The following is a 27,001-nucleotide window of genomic DNA, read 5'->3' as shown; positions in this document are numbered from 1 at the left end:
ATACTTTATTTATTTTATTTTATTTTATTTTATTTAAACATCTTTATTGAAGTATAATTGCCTTACAATGGTGTGTTAGCTTCTGCTTTATAACAAAGTGAATCAGTTATACATATACAGTATGTTCCCATTTCTCTTCCCTCTTGCATCTCCCTCCCTCCCACCCTCCCCATCCCACTTATTTTAGATTTTCATGTGAGGTTTAAAAGATAATGGTGATACATCTTCAAGAAATTAGAATTTTGGGGGAAATCTTGATGGTGTATCCTGTGGCAATTTCAATGATAATTTGCAACTTTTCTGTTGGTGTGGTACATCATTTATTCTGCAGTGAGCTGGATGTTGTTTTAAACACTATGAATTGCAAACTTCATAAACAGGAGAAAAGCAGAAGTAGTTAGAAGGGCCCCTTATAAAAGTCCATTTAGTTTGTATAAACAATTTAAAATTTATGGAGCCTCCTTTGTTTGTAATTAAGAATAGTGGAAATGAAAATAACATTTAAAGTGACAGGATGACTTTATATACTAATAATATTCCCTCAAATCACATAAGGTAGGCATTATCGACATCTATGTTTTACTGATGATAATCAAAGAGATTAATTGACTTGCTGTAAATGACACTGCTGGTGGTGAAGTAGGGATTCAAGCCCAAGTCTTCCCCTATTATTCCTCATGTAATTCCATAACCCAGCCCTGTGGTGTCTTCTTTTTACAGTTTATTTTTGGTGAAAAATGAACCTGCAGCAATAAATAAAACAAAGCAAAGCAATTTAAGTACCCAAGAGGAAAGGTGTACTGGCCAACTCTTGTTCCCTACCACACATCCTCTTGCCCTACCTTTTATTCCAGCCATTACCATGGAAACCAGCTACAGCATCTATCTCCATCTTTGTGCCTCCAGGATTTTTTGACTTGGCAGTGTGGGCCACCTACTGGAACTCACTAGGCTGTTCTCATGCATGAGCAAGCCTGGAACGGCAATCCTTGACCAATGGAGGATGGTAGCCGGTCAATAAATGCTCCTTTCCTGGATGGCTGCTCCTACAAATCTCTGCAATATACCTTGCGTTATTTTTTTCTTCTTTCCTGTTTTGTTCTTTCCAGCTCTCAACTGTTTCCTGGATTGATCTCTGTAAATTAATGACCCATATTCAAGCCTTTATCTCAGGCTCTGTTTTCTGGGGGAAACCCAAGCTAAGACAAAAGCTTTCTGCAAACATGAGCTTCAAGACTGCTCACTAATTACAGCAGACATTCATTGTTTCTGTCATTTGGTATTCACTCTTTCTTCTTCTTTTTTTATTGAATTATAGTTGATGTATAATGTTGTGTTAGTTTCAGATATATGGCACAGTGATTCAGTTTTATATATGTATTTATATATAACTTTTTCAGGTTCTTTTCCATTATAGGTTATTATAAAATATCGAGTATAATTCCCTATACAGTAGGTCCTTGTTGGTTATCTATTTTATATATAGTAGTGTGTATATGTTAATCTCAACCTTCTAATTTATCCCTCTCGTCCCCTTCTCCTTTGGTAACCATAAGTTTGTTTTCTATGTCTGTGGGTCTATTTCTGTTTTATAAATAAGTTCCCTTGTATCAGTTTTTAGATTCCATATATAAGTGATTCTATATGATCTTTGTCTTTCTCTGTCTGACTTACTTTACTTAGTATGATAATCTCTAGGTCCATCCATGTTGCTGCAAATGACATTATTTTATTCTTTTTCATGGCTGAGTAATATTCCATTGTGTATATGTACCACATCCATTCTTCTGTTGATGGACATTTAGGTTGCTTCCATGTCTTGGCTATGGTAAATGATGCTGCAATGAACATTGGGGTGCATGTATCTTTTTGAATTATAGTTTTCTCTGGATATATGCCCAGGAGTGGGATTGAAGGATCATATGGCAACTCTATTTTTAGTTTTCTGAGGAGCCTTCATATTGTTCTCCATAATGGCTCTACCAGCTTACATTCCCACCAACAGTGTAGGAGCGTTCCTTTTTCTTCACACCCTTTCCAGCATTTATTATTTGTAGACTTTTTGATGATGGCCATTCTTCACTTTTTCTTCTTATGGTAACCATAGCTTGAATTCTTCTCTTTCTAACTCAGTCCATGTGGCTTTGGTGTACCTGATTCCATCCCCTGATCCACATGTTCCAGGTCATAGTCTAGGTTTGGAGGAGAACATGTGATCTAATCAGATGCTGTCAGACTTTTACTGGGGATAGAACTTGTGCCCCTATGTGCTGGGCTGGGCGCCTGAGAGGCTGAGAGGTCTGTGCCACCAATGCTGTCATGTGGGACTGGAGACTGTGGAAGGCAGGACTAATTGAAGGAAAAAAAGCCATGTCCTGATCATACTATTTGAGTCCTGGATCCATCTATGCACCAAACTAGATCCACCCCTGAACTGTTAGTAAGCCCATAAATTGCCCTTTAGCCAAGCTGCTCACTTGCAATGAAAGTGTCTCAACCATTCTCCAAATCTTCAGGAGGTCTAGGTTCAGGCCTTGCCCTGTACATCCAGACGCATCTTAATTTCCATTGCACAAGTATCCTGCCAACAACAGGATTAAAGAAACTACCATGGGGAGACAGATTTTTTTCCTCATCCCATCCATCCAATCAGACTGAGATGTTCTGGGTGAAATAATCTGTGGCACAGTTTCAATCTTCCCTCACAGAGGAATGGCAGAGTCTCAATATCTTTGCTGATGAGATCATGGAAGCCATGGCTAAGATGGAGTCATTTCTGTCTTGATGAAAGGGGTGGGTTAGCTGTGTAGTGATGACTTTGGTGTGACTCACTTCTTCTGGGGCCCTGGTGTCCTCTTTCATTTTCTAGAATTGCTGTTTTTGAGGAATGCTCTGTACTAAGCTATATACTGAGTCTACACTAGGATAATGCTTTCACAAGCATTGCTGGTGGTGGTTTGGATAATCCAGGTTCTATCATCTGCAAGACTTTGCGCCTCAGATTTTACCTTCTTGTTCTCATTTATGCTTATTTCACTTTTGGAAATTCACAGCCTTCTTCCCTAATCTAAATCATTGTCTTCTGCAAACCAGTGTCTTCTGAGGAAGATTACTCAGATTTAGAAGAGTTTTACCAGAAAGACCTTTTCCTGTTCATTGCCCTCCACGTCTGCTTCTGCTTCTAGATGCCAGTGTATTTATAACCTACCTGATGGTGTGATGCAGATAAAGCCTTCCTAGGCAAGGGGATGAGGGCATCATGCCAGTCTTAAGGTGGCCCTAGTTTCTGAGCATAGAGGCAACCACTTAAATCTCTAGAGCTTGCGTGATTTCTCAACTGCTTCAAACTCCACATCAAAGCATCTCTGGCTTCTTAAAGGAACAGGAAACCCATAAGCTCACCTCATCTGTCAGCCATTCTTAAGGCTTTTTCTCCATAGGCTGAACAATTTTATAATTTTCTTAGTTGTCTGAGGTGTAGAAAGCTCAAGAAGAGGTGCCCAGAGTTAGTCTGGGACAAATACAAGGGTGTAGGACAGACTTGCAAACAGAAGTCCCGAGCTGAAAGGAGACACCAAACTAAAGAAAAGTTCTGTTCATCTAAGCAGGCTTTCTGAACAATGCCTTTTTCCCTGGGGACTTGATCTACCAGTATCCATCTGATCGTGTTCTCACTATTAGTTCTATCTTTTGAAGACAGTGCTTTCCTTTGAAAAAGAATTCTTTATCTCTGGCATCAGGGTTTTTGTTATATTTGCCAAGGGGCCCTGGGGCTCAATTTTAAGTACTGGGAGTGCTTATATGTTCCTTTGAGTTATTGTTAATTTTTTACTTCTAGGCAAAGAAGTGCGATGTGCCTAGTTTTTTTGTTTTTAGAGTAAAGCTCTAGTTATAACTACCCTGCTTTTGCCTGTTGGTATAACTCAGTAGTCTACTTTTCAGCCAGGAGAATGGGGTCCTGCTGAGATAGAAGACAACTGAGCAACAGAAGGATGGAGGAAGGCACTTCTAGTTATACTGGTAGCCTTGGACTGACTGGGTGCTTCAGCTGGCCTCCCGTAGGCACGTTGATGAGAGCCCCATATAGAATCCTGCTCTATTTAGGATTGCCGTTGGGGACCCCAAGTAGGGCCTGCTAAAGTTTCTTTTACCTCCTACTATACATAAACAAATTGAATTACACAATTATGACAAAAACATACCTCACCAGCACCATTGGTCATCCCTCAGGCATTTGGGGTTATAAATCAAGGTCTAGAGAGGGCACATCTGACCTCACAGAGCTGAGAACCTGGCTCAACACAGCTAGTTGTAGGGATTTCTTAGACACCCTGTTGCACGATTGTGAGGTTCAACACCAAGTCTTCCAATGGGCTTCTCTTGGTGGTCATTTTGTAAAGACTTTAAAGCTGATGGTTATTTATTAGTGAGCATCACTCTGTGCAAGACACTATACTTAGCACCGCAAGATAATACAAAGAAGGATAAGAAAGGGTTCTTGCCTTCCACACATTTACAATCTTGCTTGGGAAGCCAGGGCACTCAACAGACAAAATTAAACAATGAAATACATGTTTTGTAGGAACACAAGACTGCAGTCCTGGAGATGTTACAAGGTAGCTGGTGATTACTAATTAGGTTTACTCAATATAACTTACTTTTTTGATGATAAATAAGTACATCATTGTTGTTTTACATAACCTTAACATTCATCACCACCCAAAGACAGATGTAGATTTTGTTTCTGATGATGAATACCCTATGATTTATTTTGCAGCTCTGACATAGAAACCAAGATGCTGTTGTTATTTTATTTATCAAAACTAACAGTTGATGGAACTAGATTGGATATTGCTATGGCCCAGGAAAAGTTCTGAGCCACTGAGAGTATACTGTTGCCTGTCTGAAGAAGTCAAAGAAGTAACATGTGGTGGGGAAAAAAAAAAAAGTTTCTGGAGTCAGACAGGACTAGGTTCATGTATAAGACTTATCTTGACTATTTGTGAGCTGTGTGACTTTGGGTAATTTACTTAATCTCTCTGATGTTCCGATTGCTCACTGGTAAAGCAGAGGCAATATCTTTCTTGCAGGGATATTGAGGGGATACATGGTTTAATGCACATAACACACCTAGCATAATGGCACGATATGTTAAATTGGTAGGCACCCCATAATGATAGCCTTTAGACTGATGCAACTATACACATCTGAATTGCCTCTTCAGGTCACTTGAATCTTCCCATGGGATGACCAGGAATTGTGACATATGCTGAGGGCCCAGGGTAAGTTATGCTGGGCTCTGTCTTGATTAGAGGTTGTGCAGTTTTAAATGCCAGGTATATAACAGTAATAATTTAAGAAGACATTATTGGTTTCAATAAATTTTTAAAAATCTAGAATTTGTTTTTACTAACTGTTAATTCATAATTGGTAAAAATATTTTCTACACTTTTTTTTTTTAACAAATGAGATCAAATGATGTCTTCTAAGATGAAAACTATAATATGGTTGATGTTGCTAGTAACAGTGTTTGAATAAGAACTATGGTTTGGTCATAGAAAAACTTGTCTATATCATACACTTGTCTAAATGCACACAAATGCATTTAGAGAAAGTAGTGGTTGTCAGGGTCAAAGGCATTTATATATGTACCATAGACAACTTTGTAAAAGGAAGTTGTTAGGATACTGTTACAGGCTGAATGATGTCCCCCCCTCTCCAAATTCATATGTTGAAATTCTAACCCCCGGTATCTCAAAATGTATTTGGAGATGGGGTCTTTATAAAGACGTAATTAAGGTAAAATGATGTCATCTGAATGGGCTTCAATCCAATATGACTGTAATCCTTATAAGAAGAGGAAATTAGGACACAGACAGGTACGGAAGGAAGATGATGTGAGGACACAGGGAAGAAGACAGCTACCTACAAGCCAAGGAGAGTAGTCTGAGAAGAAACCAATCTTGCCAACATCTTGATCTAGGACTTCTAGCCTCCAGAATAGTGAGAAAATATATTTCTGTTGTTTAAACCACCTAGTCTGTGGTGTTTTGTAGTGGCAGGCCAAGCAAACAAACAGAAACCGAGGTAGTCCTAGAGGATTGGGAGCTTATCTTTACCCTGTGGATAAAGGTGTGTGAAGGTAATAGAATAAATCAGTGCTACTCAAAGTGTGGTTCATGGACCAGTGAAAGTCAGCAAATAGTTTCTTTTTAGTCTGTGAGAAGCACATAAATTGAGAGAATAAATGTTTATAAATTACAAAAAAAAAAAAAAATTGGGAGCTTATAACCTGGGGCCAGGATCATTCCATTTAGATCTGGCCACTACTTTTCTCAAGGGAAAAAACATAAAGAGGAGCTTGTAATTCCCTGAACCAGGTACTTATACTGCTAAGCCAAACCCAAAATGTGATATTCAATATGGAAGTCTGAGAATAGAGTACAAACTGGGTTTTAACTGATGTCATTTAAAATGTGTGAAAAATCAGCTTGACTAGCTGGAGGATTGAGAATTTGCCATTAAAATAAAGTTTGACAGTCTTAGTACTCAAAATTTGGTTTTGTAAACAACAATGTAGAAATGTGATTAAGTTCTCAAGGTGAGCACCTAGGAAGATCTACATTTGAATCGAAACTGTAACACTTCTGAATGGTGTGGTTTTGGTCAAGTGACTTGAGCTCTTTAAGCTTCTGTTTCTTCCCATGGCACTTCCCATGGCTGTTACAAGGATTAAGTGAATTAGTAATGAGTTATTGTGTAAATGTACAATAAGTATGAACTGTTATTATGTTAATATTAAAGCACAAAGTTGTTTAAACAGTAACTTGCTAATAAGGAAGAAGTACATGTTTTTTGCAGGCAAACTGTGCAAGAATTCAAACTTACCTGCAGTGGTTTACACAAAGGGTAGCAAATGCCATTGATGTGATTCCTTTCTAATTACTGCAATGGCTGGTGTGAAAACCCCGGTGGTTCTATACTCTCAAGTATGATAGTGAATTAGCTTACAACGAAATATCCTCATTGCTTAAAAGACTGTTCACTATGAGGGTAGGGCTACTTCTTTGGGTCAGGGTGGGCTGTGGTTCATCACAGTGTTCTTTATCGATTCTTTTGCACTGTTGGTGGTTTTCTCTTCTACGTACCTGTATATGTGTATTAGAGGAGGTAGGATATGGTTAGTGGCTTATTTTTAGATCTCACGTAACTCTTAGCTGTGCCTCTGCTATTACAATTCCAGACACCATAGCTTCCCCGGTTACCCTTGCTTTGCTAGCTCCTTTTACATTTTATGGTAAACCAGTTGATCGTTGAGGCTGAAGAAAATAAAGCCTGCAGAGCTAAAGGCTGAGAACTATATTTCTTTCACAAACCCTAAAGAGGAGGAGTGACTCAGGCCTGGGTGAGCCCAACGTTACCCAGGCCCTCTTAAAATAGGAATGTTCTTTTCCCTGAAGCTGTAGGGATTAGTGCTGTGGGCCTGGGAGTTCCTGAAATGAGCCCTCCCAGGGCACTTCCCCAGGGCACAGCGTGGGCCCCTGCCCCTTCCTGGAGGAGGGTGGGGACCCTCGATTCCCATGGACACCCTTCCTGCCACCTGCCATAGTTGAGTTTCCAGAAAGGAGAGGAGGGCAGATCCTGGGGGAGGCAGGGAGAAGAAAGCAGGGTTCCCAGGCAACAAAGCACCACACAGAAGCCTATGGCGGGGCCACGTAGCCCCAGGGGAATTGACGATAGCCGGGGAAAATGTTCTCCCTATGGGTCCAGGCATGGTGCTCAGTCACCCTTCACAAGCCCATCAAATCCTTTCTGAGGCAGGTCCAGCCTGGGATGTTCTGTTACTTTCTCCAGAATGTTGTTTGAAGTTAAGAGCCTAAAATCATAAATAATGTTCCTTCTTGCTTTCTCCTTCCAGCGTGGAAAATCTTACAGCGTTTGTTTGTCTTTTGGTTTTGGTGTTGTGTTATTTTGTTTTGTTTTGGTTTTGGTAAAAATGTTTACAGAAATTTGGGGGTTATTTCCAAACCAGGATGATAATAAAGACATATCTTTTCTGGGAGTGCTGACCGGTGACCTCTTCAAGTCTGAAGGTAAATAGTCTGAAACATGTACCCCTGATGGGGAGAAGAAACCTGGAAAGCAGTAATGCCAAAGGGGAGCTGGGGTGATAGTGCCCAGACCCCGAGCAGCCAGACTGCAATGAGAGAAGGCAGCACGAAAGGCCAGACCTATTTTGGGACACGTACCCTGAGTCACGGAGTAACAGAGACCAGAGGTGACAGCTGGTCTCTTGGCTTCTCGGTGAACGAGCATCTGGAATATCACTTTGATTTTATAAAGCTCAGTTTAGGGGCATAGAACCCTAGGGAATTTGGAGAAGGGCAAGAAGGAATAGTTGGAGGTGAGGAGGACTTGGGGAATCTGATCAGAGGAAAGATTAAAGGAACCAAATACGGGTAGCTAATGGGGGGTTGGTAATGTCTACTAATTCACGACGCCCTAGAAGGCAAGAATTATTATAGTAGGAGATGTTAAAATTAGAAGATAAGAGATGGGAATTGAAAGGCTGAACAACATAAGAAAATGCTCTGGCCGACTGTATTAGCTTACACAATAGGGCTACCATTTCCAAAGGAATTTCAGTGTGTGTGTGTGTATGTGTGAGGCCTCCATTACTTTAGATATCTGAAAGCAGATTTTTAGTACAGTGGTACCATAAGCTTCTCTGGGTCAGAGACCATTGCAGCACAATGGTGTAATCTACAAAGCCTCAAGAGCAGAGTCCTATGTGAATATTTTATACTTTCATTGCTTGATCAAAGTGAATTATACCTGGGGTCACCTGAACTCTAAATTTGGCAAAAAGTGTCTGAATGCAGCTTCTAGAACCCACAGCCTTAGCAAAGTAACCTCAAAATGCTCCTCTAAAATGTAGGCTTCTTTCAAAAGATTTTGATTTGATTTCTTACAATCTATTCTGTGATGAGGAAAGGAATTCTATGAAGGCTAAGAAGTAAGGGGCTTAGACTTCACTTGGAGGAAGCATGGTGCTTCCATGGAGAATGCAGGGAGGCCCAGAGAGCGAAGTAGAAGGCAAGGACCACATTCTGGACAGGAACCCATCAATAAGTTTGATAGATGAATCCTGAAGGATGCTGTGACATAGGTGGTTCCTGTTCCAGGACTGGGGATCTGGTTAAGTGTGGGTAAGTGTTTGAAAGTCCATGGAAGACTGACTCTGCTAGCAGGGATTTTGATTTGGACTGAAACAAGCCTTCTTTTTGTTAATTCCGGTTTCAAAAAACAAAAGTTTGCTGCTAGGTTTGGAGGACAGCTGGGAAAAGCCTCTGGACTTGGATTCATACAGGCCTTCTCAGACATCGGGGGCCTATAATGGGCCAGACATTTTTGCTGTCTATTTTTATTTATAAATAAGTCCTACCTCCCAGGTGCTGGAAAGCTAATCCAGGCTGACAGATTTCCTTACTTGACTGCCTTGGTTTTCAAGGCCTGTGTCACTGCTATTAATAGTAAACTCTGTATTCTTAAAGAGCTTTTCTGTCTGCTCTGCCAGTCTTAGGGCAGACCTTGGTAAGAAAGATCAAGTTGGGGTTAGGCTGGAGGAAGACAGAAGCAATTAAGTAGAGGGACAGAGAGGCACCAAAAGAAGAAAAGCCAGGAATTTCTTGAGGGAAATTAACCTTAAGAGGACTTTGAAACTTTCCTTGATACATTCTTCTAGCAATTGGTTTTAGGGTTTACATAATACAAGAATTAAGGAGCTCAACAGGACCCATGGGTAGATGGAAAATGCTTTCGATTACTAGATTAGTTGGCTTCTACGAGAAGGGAACTCAGAGATGATCTTTGTTGAGTGAGCTTCTTTTCTGGCTCCCTTTTTCTTAAGCAAGGTTTGGCTTAAAACAGCAATATGTATCTTTTTGCTAGTCTCTTCCTTCGGTTTTCAAAGTGCATTGCATATTTTGGGAGAAATTCCAGTCAATTTTGGTATCTTTGTGTTTTGCTTGTTTATCCTACTGTGGCCCAAAGTCTCAAGCAAAGATTGCACAGTGCCCCCAAACACTTTAGAAGCAAAACCTTTACTAATGGAATTCTGGGGAAATAGAATTTATGCTTAACTCCTAGTTAAACATAAAACCCCCTTTGCTTTAATCCTTGATGTTGAAATCCTTTCTAAAATGTTTACGTTTGCTTTTATGTCTGCACACAGTGCATGGATATGATCTAATCTCTCTCTGATGATTCAGCATCTTGCAGCCCCTCAGTTCTAAGTGTTTTATGGTTGGGGGAGAGGGTACAGAAGGTTGGAATGAGCCTAAGCCTTGGCTGAAAAGGCTCTTTTATCTAATTGCGTTTGAATCCTGGAGCCGACTGGCATTCAGTTCTAAAATCCTACAGACTCCAGCCCCAAATGCTGCAACTCCTTTAGCAGGACCAGAATAAATTGTCTGCTTCCATCTTATCTCCTCTTAGGAAAATTATGAAGCCCTGATAATGAAGACCAGGGCAAGAGCAGTGTCTGTAAGCAAGACAAAAACCGGAGAGGAACTATTTCCCTGGGGCATGGCTGGGTGTGCCTGACTTTTAGGCCTGAGGCCACGTGCTCCTGAGTTTCTGCCTTGACATGCAAGAGACCTGGATGGGCCCATGAGGCACAGGGAAGCTTCTAGCTCTTTTCCAACACAAACAGCTGAGGAAGTGTAAATGTATTCATTTACGTGGGGTGGAGGAGTCATACTCCAGTCTGTCTTCCCTTTGAGTTCAAGGAAAAGTGCCAGGTTGGAAGACATAAATAGCCCATCCAAAGACAATTTTGAAAATCCCCTCTCTCTCACCCTTTCCATCCCAGCTGCCAGAGTGATGGTGGGTCACATGAGAAGGACAAGAACATGATAGGAGGTCAGTATTCCTATTAGCCTTGGCTTCTTTTGCTTGTTGTGACAGCGATGAGAGAACCCACTGCATTGAAACTTCTGCACCACCTTTTTCAGCTAAAGGATTTACAGCATTTATGAAGTAAATGGCCAAATAAATTAGAGCTGCGTCAAGGACGACAGGAGTTAGTCAAGGGAGCCCCGTGGTGCCTTGCTCATCATGAATGATGTATAGAATGAGGTAATGCAACCAAAATTAAGTGAGAACTGCAGAGTCACTTTCCGCACAGCTGGGAGTGAAGTTTTTGATGACCATACGATTTTTAAAAATGTCCTGGAGCATCAGAAGGCCTGAATTCTAGAAATGCATTGCCTTGCAACCTTATGTATGTCACAGGTATATCTGGCTTTCAAGGGAAGTAGGCTGTCTCCAAAGGGGAATGCCACAGATACTGACATTGGGAGGTTTGGGAAAGCCTTTCACTCCAATTGTTCCTTGGTCTCCATCTGTGGTCTGGGCCTTCCAGCCTAGAGAATCAGCATGATTGCTGTTGGAAACCTGGGAGATGGGAAGGTGTGATTGGAGAGGATAAAAAGTGAAAATCTGAAATGGGGCAGTATATCTTGAGGGAATTAATTGGCTAGTGCAGAGTTTATAAAAAGAGCAGCCTCCATGGTCCACTTAGAAACAGAACTTTTACCTGCCTTGAGCTTTCCTTTACTTGAGGCTCTATTTCTAATGTTTACCATCAGCTGACTTTTCAGGCTCGTGGACTTTCCTTCTGAGGAAGGGAGTCAGGGAGACATGGGTTAGCCCCTGTTCTGGCTGTGTAGCCTTGGGTGTCATCTGCAAATAGAGAGAGACCATCTGCCACAAAATGTCGTTTTGAAAATTGATGTAATGTCAGTGGCCAAAAAATATCAATTCTCTCCTTCCCTCTATTTTCCCTCTCTCTTTTTCCTTTTCCTGTTGACTTTTCCCATTAATATTCTAGTAGATGTTTACCTTGAAGCTGATAAAACTTCTGCCTATAAAGTGGGCTCTGGGAGTGCTCTTTTTGGAAACTCTGCTTTAGCCAATTAGTTCCCTTTGGAGGAATATATTCAGAGGATTATGAGAGAGAGAGAGAGAGAGAAACCACTATTTAGGGAGTCATTTTGAGTGCATAGAAGGATTAAGAAAGGGGTAAGAAAGAAGGCATTTTATTCACCATGGGTAAAAAAGGAACACGATTCTTATAATCCAGTTGTTTTCTACAGTGTCCTGAGCATTAGCAAGAAACAGTGTGAAAGACAAGAAATAAGATTTTCTATGGACCTGTGTTTGTTTGACATTTGATTTTGTTCTGTCTACATTATTTGGGAAACTTCCAAGCTGAGAAATGTTTGCAAGAAAGCTATTCCCTGGGGTTCCTGCAGAAGCAGACACAAAACAGATATAGTGGGATGAACCCTTAATCCGGGTCTCTCAGGAGTCCCACCGATAAATACCTGCTGAACATGAGCTCATGATATATAGTGGTAAAATACACAAGAAGACAAGCTACCATGAATGTACATTAGTAGATTTTAAAAAAGCACATTAGAATTAGATAGTTTCCAATAATTTTAGATAGTGGAGTTATTGGGTAGAAGCTATGAAACTAATGTTTTAAGTAATTAAAGACACATAATAGGGAATTTAAAATATGAGAAAAGAACAAACTATTATAAAAAATAATTTTAAAAAAAGAAAAGGCAAATTTGAAAGAACTTACTAGAACTTCCAGAAGGGAATGTAATTGAATGCAATTGAAGTGAGGATTAGTAAGTGGAAAGTAGATCTAATAAAATTATCTGGAAACTAGCACTGAGAGATAAAGTGATGGAAAATATATAAAACAGGTGAAAATACATGTAGAACAGAATTAAAAGGTTTATATATGTTAATCATAGTTCCTGAAGGAAAGAATAAAGGAAGTAGGGGAAAAGCAATTCTTTTTTTTGAATTTTATTTTTTTTTAATACAGCAGGTTCTTATTAGTTATCTATTTTATACTATTAGTGTATATATGTCAATCCCAATCTCCAGTTCATCCCACCCCCACCCCCACTTTCCACCCTTGGTGTCCATATGTTTGTTCTCTACATCTGTGTCTCTATTTCTGCCTTGCAAAGCGGTTCATCTGTACCATTTTTCTAGATTCAACATATGTATTAATAGATGATATTTGTTTTTCTCTTTCTGACTTACTTCACTCTGTATGACAGTCTCTAGGTCCATCCACGTCTCTACAAATGACCCAATTTCATTCCTTTTTATGTCTGAGTAATATTCCATTGTATATATGTACCACATCTTCTTTATCCATTCGTCTGTCGATGGGCATTTAGGTTGCTTCCATGGCTATTGAAAATAGTGCTGCAGTGAACATTGGGGTGCATGCATCTTTTTGAAATATGGTTTTCTCTGGGTAATATGCCCAGTAGTGGGATTGCTGGGTCATATGGTAGTTCTATTTTCAGTTTTTGAAGGAACATCCATACTGTTCTCCATAGTGGCTGTATCAATTTACATTCCCACCAAGAGTGCAAGAGGGTTCCATTTTCTCCACACCCTCTCCAGCATTTGTTGTTGGTAGATTTTCTGATGATGGCCATTCTGACCGGTGTGAGGTGATACTTCATTGTAGTTTTGATTTGCATTTCTCTAATAATTAGTGATGTTGAGCAGCTTTTCATGTGCTTCTTGGCCATCTGTATGTCTTCTTTGGAGAAATGTCTATTTAGGTCTTCTGCCCATTTTTTGATTGGGTTATTTGTTTTTTTAATATTGAGCTGCATGAGTTGTTTATATATTTTGGAGATTAATCCTTTGTCCATTGATTCGTTTGCAAATATTTTTCTCCCATTCTGAGGGTTGTCTTTTCGTCTTGTTTATAGCTTCCTTTGCTGTGCAAAAGCTTTTGTTTCGTTAGGTCCCATTTGTTTGTTTTTATTTCCATTACTCTAGGAGATGGGTCAAAAAAGGTCTTGCTGTGATTTGTGTCAATGAGTGTTCTTCGTATGTTTTCCTCTAAGAGTTTTATAGTGTCTGGTCTTATATTTAGATCTTTAATCCATTTTGAGTTTATTTTTGTTTATGGTGTTAGGGAGTGTTCTAATTTCATTCTTTTACATGTGGGGAGAAAAGCAATTCTTGAAGAGATAATGACTAAGAATTTTCCAGAGTTGGGACTTCCTTGGTAGTCCGGGGGTAAGACTCCACGCTCCCAATGCAGGGGGCCTGGGTTCAATCCCTGGTTGGGGAACTAGATCCCACATGCATGCTGCAAATAAGAGCCCGCATGCTGCAACTAATGATCCCGCATGCTGCAACTAAGACCCGGAGCAGCCAAAATACACTAGACTTACTGAAATGAAATCTAAGAACTCAAAAGACAAAGAGGAAGTCTTAGAAACAGTAAAAAAGAAACAGTATATTATTTACAAGAACTGACAACAGACTTTTCAAGAGCAAAAAGAAGAATAATATTTTCAACAGGCATAGGTCCATGGAAACTCTATTTTCTTGTTTTTCAAACAGTATATTGCTAATGCTCAGGACACTGTAGAAAACAAGTGGATTATAAGAATCTTGCTCCTTTTTTACCCCTGGTGGATAAAATGCCCTCTTTCTTTCCCCCTTCCTAATCCTCATATTCACCCAACATGATTCCCTAAATAGTGTTCCCCTCCCCACTCTGGTAATCCTCAGAATATATTCTTCCAAAGGGAACTAATTGGCTAAAGGGTAAAGATAAAATTTTGTTATTACACCCCCATTTTTAATTAATTTATTTATTTTATTTATGGCTGTGTTGGGTCTTCGTTTCTGTGCGAGGGCTTTCTCTAGTTGTGTCAAGCGGGGGCCATTCTTCATCGCGGTGCGCGGGCCTCTCACTATCGCGGCCTCTCTTGTTGCGGAGCACAGGCTCCAGATGCGCAGTCTTAGTAATTGTGGCTCACAGGCCCAGTTGTTCCGCGGCATGTGGGATCTTCCCAGACCAGGGATCGAACCCGTGTCCCCTGCATTGGCAGGCCGACTCTCAACCACTGCACCACCAGGGAAGCCCCCTACACCCCCATTTTTGAATGATCATTTGGCTGAACATCAGATTATTCAGTAACATATTAAATTCAGAAATTAGGAGTGAGAAGCAAGAAGGAATGATGAACACATAAGTCAGTAAACATGAGATAAATCTAAATTAGTATTGACTCTACAAAATAACAATGTCAACAATGGCATGATTTAGAGGTAAAAAGACAAGGAAAATTAAAAGCTGTACACAAGTAATATGCCAGACAGGAAGGCACTGATTGGATTTAAAGTATTCTAAGTTCTTGTATTGTTTAGGAGGAAGATAGAGATATAGATTAAACATAAACTTTGTTAAGGTAGGTATGCACATTAAAACCTCAGAATAACCATTAAAAAAAAAGAGAGAAGAAGAAGAAATATATAACTTCCAAACAAGAAGAGAAGGGGCAAAAAAATAAAGAAAATTCATTTAATGCATTAGAACCCAAAATAGGAGATAAATATAACTGAGAGTAAATAGGAAACACAAAATAAAATGGTAGTAATCTATTCAAATATGTCGGTAGTCACAACAAATGTAAATGGACTAACTCTCCTGTTAAAAGATCAAGGTTATCATATTGAATTGAAAAGAAAAGCAAAACAAAAGCCAGAGACATATCTATTACATAAAGACCCCAAAGTTAAAAGTGAAAGCATGACAAAAGATACACCAGACATATTTTAATCAAAAGAAAGCTTATAGGGACTTCCCCGGTGGTGCAGTGGTTAAGAATCCACCTGCCAATGCAGAGGACACGGGTTCGAACCCTGGTCTGGGAAGATCCCACATGTCGCAGAGCAACTAAGCCTATGCCCCACAACTACTGAGCCTGTGCTCTAGAGCCCACGAGCCACAACAGCTGAGCCCAAGTGCCACAACTACTGAAGCCTGCATGCCCTAGATCCCGCCCGCCGCAACTAATGAGCCTGCGTGCCGCAGCTACTGAAGCCCGCGTGCCTGGAGCCCATGCTCCACAACAAGAGAATTCACTGCAATGAGAAGCCCATGCACTGCGATAAAAAGTAGCCCCCATTCGCTGCAACTAGAGAAAGCCTGTGCACAGCAACAAAGACCCAACGCAGCCAATAAATAAATAATCAAATAAAATAAATTAAAAAAACCGGAAAGCTGATATAGCTAAATTAAAATCATACATAGTAGTGTTTATCTCTTAGAGGTAAAGATGATCCTTAAATAAGGAAAAAAGAAACAGTATGCTAGGAAAATACAAGTTCTTTTCAAGGACTCATGGGGCATTTAAAAAAAACTCATGTACCATTACAGAGAAAGTCTTGGTAAATACAGTAAATACCAAAAAAAACATATATACAACAAGTTCTCTGACCACAGTGGGATTAAATGAGAAAACAATAGGTAGAAATTTTAAAAACCCAATATTTTTAGAAATTAAAAATGACTTTATTACTAGATAAATAATGAATAACAATGGAGACAAAATTTATAATTAAACAATAATGAAAATGTCACAGATAAAAGTAGTGTGATAAGCTAAAATGCTACTTAGAGTGTAATTGGCAGCCTTAACTGCTTCCATTGTAAGTGAAGAAAATCAGGATTTAATGAATTAAGAATCTAGTAACAGAACAGAATAACTCACAAGAATTAAAAGGAAGGAAAATATGAGACGGGGAACGTAAACTAATAAAATCGAATGCTATGGACTTATATATACTACCAAATGTAAAATAGATAGCTAGTGGGAAGCAGCCGCAGAGCACAGGGAGATCAGCTTGGTGCTTTGTGACCACCTAGAGGGGTGGGATAGGGAAGGTGGGAGGGAGACGCAAGAGGGAGGAGATATGGGGATATATGTATATGTATAGCTGATTCACTTTGTTATACAGCAGAAACTAACACACCATTGTAAAGCAATTATACTCCAATAAAGATGTTAAGAAAAAAAAATCGAATGCTAAAAACTAGGAAAGTTCGACAAAATCTAAGAACTGACCTTCTTATTCTCCTTTATGCATTCTGTCCCTAGGAAGGTAGGATGATTTACCTAATTAGTACATTTGAGAGGAATAAGCTGAGCTTACTGACCTCAGCTCTGACCTTCTTTCCGGGCAAATGCATCTGGAGAAAGCATATGTTTCCCTCTGCTCCCTTGTGTCATAGACTTTACCCAGGCAGCCCTTTCAGGGTATTCTGCTTAGTCAGTCAGTCAGTCAAATTCTGGCTCTCATATTAAGATACAACCTCCCACCTAAACTTTATCAGTAATAAAGTTACTCCTTTATTGGATTTCTCAATTTGTTCATAACCTGGGCAGGAAAGAGGGAAAGCACAAATAAAATATTTTAGGAATGAATAAGGAAACATGGTAAGATTTAGTAGATATTAAAAAATAAAAAGAGTATACTATGGTTAACCAAATACCCATAAAGTTTAAAACTTTGATGAAGTGGACTGTTTCATAGAAAAATAGAAATTTACCAAAACTGACTCAAGAAGAAACAGACAAGTAGTTATAGTCATTAACAAAATTCAGCTTTTTGAAAAAAATCTACACATATACATGTGCATGAGGATACACACACAAACATTCCAAACTTCTCATTTACAGGTGTGTTCTATCAAACATCCAATCTTATACACATGTTCCAGATAATAAAAAGAGTGAATGCCATTTTATGAAACTAGTGTAACTTTGATAGAAAATCAAAGTTTGATCAGCACTGAAAACAGAAAAAGTCAACATGAAAAAGGAAATTTGGAGGCCAATAATCACTAATAAACATAGGACCAAAAATCATAAATAAAATATTTATAAGTCAGTATCCAACTGTATCTTTACGAGTTTTATATATGCGTATTTGTGTGTGTGTGTGTGTGTGTGTGTAAACCAAGTAGGGCTTACTAAGTACTAATGTAAAGAAGGTTTAACAGTAGAACCCCTTTTAATGTAACGTTAACTAAAGAAGAAATATAATCATTTAAATTGAAGCAGAAAAGGCACTTGAAAATTCAATATATTTTATGATAACAGAATTTTAGTAAAATGGAAAAGAAGCATTTGATAAAGGATACCTACCAAAATTTTAGAGTAAATATTATACCCTATGATATTACCTTCAGAGAGGGATAAGACAAGAAGGCTTGTCATCACAGTATCTATTTATCAATGTACTGGAGGTTCTGGTCAGTGATGGCAGACAAGAAAAAGAAATGGAAGCTGTAAGGACTGGAAAGGAAGAAAAACCTTTCTCTTTTTTAAATTTATTTTTTATAAGTGTTTGTCTTTTTCTTTCTTTTAAAAATTTTTGTATTGGAGTAGAGTTGATTAACAATGTTGTGTTAGTTTCAGGTGTACAGTTTTTCTTGTTTTTTAGACAATGTACTTACGTATCCAAGAGAAGCTGTCAAGTAATTCAAGGATTGGATAAAAGATTTTTGGCAGTTGAGCTCCAGGGAAGCTGACTCTGAGTGGAGATAAGCCTGCGGAGAGGTTGTTAGGTTGTGCTCTTGATATCAACACCTATGGAAAGAAAGGGTGTGACTGTGCAAAGGGAGAAGTTGAGCTGCAATGCGGTCCTAAAGGAGGGCCCAGACAACCCCAGGGGAAGATCTGAAGCTGGCAAGTCCCTGCAGAATCGTCCCATGTTGGGATGAGGAGGCCCTGCCTTTCCATCTCCAAGTGACCACTTTTGAGGGGTGGGATGCTGCGGGAAGGGGAGTGGCTCTGGAGTTACCTGCTGCTTCCCACCAAGACACTTCTTGAAGAGGGCTGGGAGAGGAGGTCTAACTGTTGGCATTACTTCCTGCACCTCAGGGGATAAATTCTTTAGTCTTGAAGGGGATGTGGGTGGCACTGGGATCTACTTATTCATCTAAGTTCTGGGAGCCATCTCTTCAGGATTCCTGTGGGATTCTTTTCCTTGGGGGACACTTGTAAGAGGAAGATGAGTGGGATGGACTATAGCTCCTCTTGTTGTGGCTGGTCTTGGGGCCACATACGATACTCATCCATCCCTGCTTTACTTGGCATGCCAGATCCGTCCCCCTCCCTCCTCTTAGCTAGCACCTGTACTAGTCTCAGTGGCTTACCTGGTGGGTGACCCAGATCCTCATTGCTGAGAGGTCTGACGCCGTGATCACTGATGCCATTCTTAAGCCAAGGTTGCTGTAACTGTCCAGGTACCATCAAAACTGAGCAAGAAACTACCAAGAGGCACCCAGGTGCATCACTTAAATGCCAGATATATTCTTCCCTGCCTACATTATGAAACAGCAGCCCTACCTTCTCCTGATAATCAGAGTTAATGCCCCTGCCTCTCTGAACCTGCCACTCATTATGATAATTGCATCTCCTCGGCTTCTGACAATTAAGAGCCGCCATCTGGCCTCTGTTGTTTCAGGGTCCTGGTGTCATCATTGCTCTCAGTGAGCCAGGCTCTGTAAGGGCCCCTGACTGTCATTCCTGGCCCGCAGACGGGAGCCACCACTGAGCTTGGGGAGGCCGGTGCGCCTCTCACCAGCACACTCGTTATTGTTTGCGCCCTCCCATGGAGCATCGTCAGCCTATGGAGTTTTCAGTTTGACCCTGGAAGTCCACTCTTGTAGGCCTACTTCTCTGAGTATTTCTTCTACTTTCTTCCTTGGCATTCTCCCTTCACTTAGTGAGGGCTAGGGTGAAACAAACTTTTTCTATAAAGGGTCAGAAAGTAAATATTTTAGGCTTTGTGGGCCACAAACAGCCTTGTTTGCATATCTTTGTTTATTTTTTTATAACCCTTTAAAAATGGAAGAGACATTCTTAGCTTGCGGGCTGTAGAAAAATAAGGCACAGGCTGGATTTGGCCAGCAGACTGTAGTTTGCGAACCCCTGGGGCATCACTTTTTCATGCTTCTGGGAGCCGTCCTAGCAGGGTGTTTGCACAATCTCCCAGGTCCTTAACTGGACCCCTGTGAAATCCCGTGTCCTGTCACGGTGCCCTGAACACTCCCTTCAGCTTTATCTTCTGCTTCCCTTGAGCCAGCGTCCTCAGGATCCAGTCCAGTGCATACTCTCCTGGCTCTCGCTGGGACATGTTTTCTAGGTCCTGTAGCTCCTTTTTGGCGTGTTATCTGTTCTTCTTAATCAGGATCAGCATGTTCTGGACTGGGTTAACCTTAGTTACTGTCCTTGTTGCCAGGAGGGGAGGGGGGGAAGGTCCCAAGGGGGATGCATGTTGTCCTGCAGGAGAGAGGCCTCTTCAGTATGTACACGTGAGGGGGAAAGAACTAGACCTGAACAGGGAGGGGTGGGCCACTTCTGCAAGTTCACAGGGTGCCAGGAGATGAAAGAGTTTCATAAACCCAGGCGTCCTCATTCCTGTGACAGGGTTCACTCTTTCCCAGCCCAGGCTCTGAACTTACATAGCCGACCTGCATGAACTGAGAGCTTCATCTTCTTTGGAGCTCTGCTTCCCTTGTGAGTAAGTCCTGGGCCTGGTCCTTAGCATTTCTTCACTCTTCCCTCAGGCTGCATGATGTGAGAGCCACTTTATGTATGTGATGCTATGAAGATCCTTTGGCTTTCACGTTTAGTTTTTAACTGACAATTTCTGTTGGTCTTTCTCTTTTTCAAAGGATTAATGAATCTTAGCTATAACCACCCAATTCCACTATTCTTGTTATTATTTGCCCCTTATATCTCAAATGCCTGATAAATTACATTCTCTTGTGCACTCTCTTTCACCAGAATACCCTCTCAGTTTACCACTGATGGAAGTTTTAACAATTACACCTCTACCTTTTGCCAGTGATGGGTCCTCATTGTCAGTCATGCAGAGGATGACCCAATTCCCAAATCTCATTTTAGCATCTGCTTTCATGGCCTGTTTCAGGTTGGGTTCTCCAGGAAGCAGACTCTGAGATAGAGATTAACCTGCAGGAAGCATGCTCTTGAGGTAGATACCTGTGGACAGGACAAGAAAGAAGCAGGACTGAATCGAGGAGAAGATGAGCTGGGATGTAGTCTCAATGAAGACCTTGGTAGGAAAGCTGTAGAACTGGAATGGCCCTTCAAAGTTGTCCCAGCTGATAAGAGGGGGATGAGTTCTTAACTCCCTGACAATCAGTCTTTGCATGGGGATTCCACAGAAAAGAGACGTGACCTTAGGTAAGGCACTTTCTAGAGAGGACCACCAGCTGGGGGGTGTTTGCCAGTAGCATTTCCCACTGAAGGCAGCCAAGCCCTTCAGTCTTAAAGGGAGATCTAAGTGGCACGTCACAGCATTCACTACGAAGATCCCTAAACACTGGCCACAAATGTAGGGAATTTTCAGAGTTAGAAAATATAAGTAATGATACCTTTTAAAAGAATAACAAAAATTCTAAGGTGTCTGGGAATAAATCTAACCAACTTTTATGACATCTTAAGAAAAAATGATAACTTTATTGAAAGACATTAAAGTAGACTTAAATAGATATATCATGTTTATGAATGGCAAGATTCAGTATTTTGAAGATGTTAATGCTCAAATTAATATAAAATTCAAAATCCCAATAGCTTTTAAAAATTGGACAATATTATTCTAAAATTGATTATTATTCTAAAATATGAAAAAACAAAGGGCCAAGAATAGCCAAAACAAGTTTAAAGTCAGAACAAGGCAAGAGGACTTGCCCTACTGGATAACCAGATTTATTAAAAATTAAAATAATCAAAATAGGAGGTTAGTGTTTTGGAATATAGACTAGCACAATCTAATAAAGATTTTACCCTTGTTTGAATAAATACTTAATACATGATTGTAGTAGCTTTGTAAATTAGCGGGAAAACAGATTTTTAAAAAATGGTGTTAAGACAACTGACTGTTTCTATAGGAAAAGATAAAATTATAGCTGTTTTAGTCCATGTATAAAAATTTGATTCCAAGTAGATTGAATGTGTATAAATTGTAAAACTTTAAAAGTTTTACAAGAAAATATACAGAAACATCTTTATGACTTTGAGGTAGGAAAAGACTTCTCAAACAAGGCCTGAAAACCACATATCATAAAGGAAAATACTGATAACTTTGACGCCTTCAAAAGTTTTGTACAGCAAAGACAACTTAAATAAGTGACAAGTCATGACATGAGAGAAGATATGTGCAATATATGTAGCTGATAGAGAAATAATATCTGGAATACTTAAAGAACTCCCAAAAAATCAATAAGAAAAAGACAAGTCAACGTATCAATAGGTGAAGGATAATAACAGGCAATTCAGAGAAGGTGAACCATGAATGGCCAATATGCTTTTGAAAAGCTGTTCACTCTCCTCAGTGACCTGGGGAAAGTTCATGAAAACCATAATGAAATACTTTTTCACATCCATCAGTTTTACAAAAACTGAGAAATTTGCTAGTTCCAAGTGTTGGTGAGGATGTGGCACAAGAAAATATTCATACTCTGCTAGTGGGGGTGTAAAGTGGGTGTGTACATTGGAACAACCACTTTGGAAAGCAATTTAGGACATCAAATAAAATTTGGAGTGAACTTAATTTTCACCCCAGCAATCCTCTGCTACGCTAGGGAAATTTTTTTCACATGTGGATAAGAACGCTCAATTTAGTATCATTTGTAATGGATGGAAATTGGAAACAGCTTTAACTTCCATTCACTGGTGAATGGATAAGTTGAAGTATCTTCATACAAAGACATATTATACTGAAGTTAAAGTGATCTAGAATGACATGTCTCAGTGTGGATGAAACTTAAAAGTAAAATCTTGAACCAAAAAAACACCAAACCCAAAACCAAGTTGCAGAATATTTATAGTATAATGCTATATATTGTTTTTGAATATACACACATTATGTGTATGTAGTTCACACGTAATGGCACACATTACATACATGTAATTTACATGTTACATACATTGCATATATGTAATGTTCCATAGGACATGCATTACACATATTATACATATATTACATATATTTTATAATATTTTATGAAATATTATGAAAACATGAATGAAAGTGAAAAACACCAAATTAAAGATGGTAATTCCTTCTGTAGAGGGGAGTGTGAGAAGGAGAAGAATGGGATTGAGGAGGGGGCTTTCATCCTATCTGCAATATTTTTTTGTCCCCTTAAAAACTCTATAAAGCTCTAAAATTATAAGGCAAAATTTTAAGCTTTGACAAAACTGAGTGGTAAGTACATGAATGTTCGTTGTTTTATTTTCTACTTTTTGGTATGTTTGAACTACAGAATTTAAGGAAAAAATTAAGAAACTTAAATAAATGGATTGTCTAAGGAAAATCTATTATTGTGATTTGATTAAAATTAGCATTATAAATCCTTGTTTCTGACCAGTGAAACCCAACTTTCATGGAATTTAGCCTGATAAACTCTATCTCAGACTCTACAGGGACCCTGAAAGGGGATAGTTAATGATCCCCAAAAAATCAAGTGTACTGAGAGTAATCAGATGGGATCTCTTTAGTCTGTCTTCTCTGGGGACTTTGAAGATGGGATAGGGAAAAGAATGTTGGTTCAGGGAAAACCTCAGAGATCAGGAGCTTTGAAGGAGATTTAGCAACTTGTACAGGACCTAGTCCAAGGTCTGTCTGTCTCTGCTGTCAGGATCAGGCTTCCTACCATTCATGTCACCCACCCCCTGCATCCTCGCATCTCTGTGGACTTGTTGCTCTAGGTGTCCTGGTCAAAGAAGCTGTGAAGCTGTGACATTCCAGGCCTTCCTGTTAGGGAAGGAGCATGGAGGCAGCACAGCTGACAACATCCCCTGTCTGTTCAGTGGAAATGGAAAGATTGCTGTGCTGGGAAGATTGGCGATCACAGCCATGAGGATGGAAACTTTGGCAAGTCAGCGTTGGAAGGGACTTTAGAGACTGTGCAGTTAATCTTTTGTGTGTGCGTGTTCAAATGTTTTATTGCAACAGAGTATATAAAGCAGGTGACCATGAAACTGCTCTGGTTAGAGAAAATGAGGGGACCCCAAAGAATGGTCGTCTGTGCTCCTGCTTCCCCGTCTCCATCCCTCCCCTCTCACTCACACCCCTGCCAGGCTCTAGGAAGCACATGGTGTAAAATGCTGGTTCACGTCCAAGCCCTTCATTTGACAGATGAGGATATTCACGTCTAGTGGGATCCTGTGATTTGCTCAAGGTTACCCTCAGCTGGTGGGGGTAGATCCCCTTGACCCCTGCCAATACTCTGTCTACCTAACCCTTCAAGCAGTTTCTTGATTTTCTTGTAAATGAGCCACTATCAGCAGGCTATATTAGTTTTTAATTCCTTTGTTTATTCATTCTCTATATTCTAGATTTTTTAAAAAACACAATATTGAGTGTATTTATAACAATCTATGATATTATCATCCTGCTGTGTTTCATCATTTTATTTCACTGAGCTCCATGTGAAGGAATCAGAGTTAATTCTTAAGTGTTATGATGATGGAGGAGGGAAGAGGGATCCAGACTAATTCCATGTGGGCAGATAGGAGATCAATGTTAAGAAGGAGAGGAATATCTCACTCTGCCTGTTCTCCCCAAACAGCTCTCCCCTGAACCCCACTCTGTTAGATAATAATTTGGTTTATTAAGCTGCATTTTTAAAATGCCCACATCTCCCCTGCAGGTAAGATCCATTGATCACTTGCACCACAAACTGAATATTAATGACGTTTCTAGAGCACTTTCTACATACCAGGCACTATGCTCAGTGCTTCACACGCATTATCTTATATAATCCACATCATAGTGGTATGAACTAAATACAGTTATTATCTTCAGTTACAGAAGATAAATGGAGGTTTATAGAGATTAAGTATTTCACTCAAAAGCACACAGCTAATAACCCGCAGAGTCAAGATCTGAGTTCATGCTCTTAGAGGCTATGCTATCCTGCGATGGACAGTCACTTTCATACCCGATACTCAGAGAATGGGTGTTTCACTGGATGTGTGGAAGAAGGGGTAATTAATTACAGAGCAGGTGGACATGGCTGGGTGTGGCTTTCCTCCCCATTTTACAACATGCCTTAAGTTACTTCTGTATTGATTTTGATATGAAATTCCCAAGAATAAATAAAGTATAAAAGAAGAAGACATCTAAATATCGCCAAATTGTAAGAACCAAAAACTGCACTTTAAGTATAAGATTTGCTGTAAAACACTTACATGAATGAGAGCATAATTTCTGAAGGAGCTAAATGCTATCAACCCCGATTTCCTATTGCCTTTGTAGACTTTCAATTCTTAAAATCAGCTTTATAGTGAGAAGGAACTGTTAGGGACATTTAAGTAATATAAAAGTTAATTATTGATTATCTATTTCAAAGAGAGGTAAGCTGCGTATTTGAAATAATACTTAAAAAAAATCTCTTTTTGCAAATGGTGTCAGTCTTCACATCATTGGAATTCATTTGCAAGAAACAGATTACCAAACTCAAATGGGCTTAAACAACAAGGCTATTTATTAGGTCTTTATAGAAGGCAGTTTGGAAATAGAGGGGGCTTTATGTTTGATTGATTCAGTAACTCAAAAAGTGTCATCAGAGGGTCAGGTTCTCTCCATCTCTTTATTGTGTCTTAAGATTTGGCTTCATTCTTGGGTTGGTTTTCCTTGTGTTCGCAAAAAGGCTGCCAGCAGCATTTGGGGCTAGAAGCCTCCTTATTCACATACAGTGAGGAAGAGAAAACCAGCTTCCTATTGCTCTCCCTCAAGAACAAAGAAGAACATTCCTGGAGACCTCCTTTCCTTCTCACTGGCCAGAATCAAGGGTCACAGGACCATTTCTTAGCCAATCTCTGCAAAATGGGTTGAGATTGCTCATAGGCAGCCAGGCCTGTCTCTTTAAATGACGTCATTCCCTCAGGCATCATTGCTTTTTCTCCATAGGAGGGAAGTGGAATGTATGTTACAGAAGCAACCACAATCCCCAGTGTAGAATTCGCCTACACCAGATGGGTACCATGATTCATTGACATATTCAAGAGACATGTTATTAAATAAATATCTGCTATCTGCTCAGAACCAAGAGATTCTAAAGAAAAGTTACACATGAATACATTTTCCTGTTAGGTGATAAAATGACAAACTGTGGCTCATGCCCCTTCTGCTTTCTCCTCCCTACCCTTCGGTGTAAGCACTTAACGAAAATCCCAACACAGCCAAAGATTGGACTAAAGATGGAAACTGAGCCCAAATTGACGGCTCCAAAACAAGGAAACTGGCCAAAATCAGTCAACCAGTTAGTTACTAACCAATTATTTTATTAAACACCATCCTTTAGAAGAATCAATCTTTCTTTTTGTACAGAGCAACTTCCCTTTATCAGGTGATAGATTGCTCTGACTTAAGCTTTAACTCTTGAGAACACTGGGTATGCATCTCCACAACCCACAACTCATCAGTTTAACAGCTAGCAACTTTACTCTTGGGCTTAGTATATTACATACTTACATCTTTTATATCGAGAGGGGTAGGAGAAGGGCTCAAAAATTCTTATATGCAGAGCTCAGAGTGCCCTATGTTGGTAAAATAATTTCATTTGTAAGTGTGAAATACCTTCAGAAGCACTTCCCTTGAAAGCGATTGAGATATGGGAGCTGGGAACAAGTTATGAGTTGTCTTATACTGTGGTTTAGCAAGATCTGAAGTTGGTCAAATAAACAATCTTCACTCTCTCTTTTTTTTTTTTTTAACAGCCTAGCTGACTGCACCTGCCTCTTTATTAACCACAGAAAAGTGAGAACCTACCAACTTGAAATTAAATCTTTTTCTGCTTTGGCACCAGGTATGCCCATGGTGAGTGCTAAAGACATGTGGAAGATTTAATGCTTAGGGAGAGCAAAAGATTATTTGCTTCTGCTCCAGCAACAGAGCTATTCTAAGAGCTCTGATTGCTAAAGAGAGGCACGGCACAGGCATGGCCTCCCTTTCTGTCTCTTGCTTAGACTTTTAAATTCTTGTTGGTTTATTTATTTGTCAAAGAGATTATAGTGTAGTCTAGAGCAGTGGCTTTTGAGTTTGTTCT

General features: G+C 39.7%; 1 long non-coding RNA gene across 3 annotated transcripts in view; it reads left to right on the top strand.

The window, feature by feature from the left end:
- LOC309619402 overlaps positions 1–27,001 on the top strand; it is a 576,205-nt gene that overhangs the window by 291,882 nt on the left and 257,322 nt on the right. For all 3 annotated transcript variants that reach the window (XR_014238930.1, XR_014238931.1, XR_014238932.1), the window contains exon 4: positions 26,673–26,772. This is a non-coding gene — a long non-coding RNA (uncharacterized lncRNA). The remainder of the gene's footprint in view (positions 1–26,672; positions 26,773–27,001) is intronic.

This window comes from Balaenoptera borealis, assembly GCF_965194805.1.
Source record: "Balaenoptera borealis genome assembly, chromosome: 2".
NCBI classification, from domain to species: Eukaryota; Metazoa; Chordata; class Mammalia; order Artiodactyla; family Balaenopteridae; genus Balaenoptera; species Balaenoptera borealis.
The sequence above is the reverse complement of the archived record's forward strand: the minus strand, read 5'-3'. Positions and strand labels throughout refer to the sequence as shown.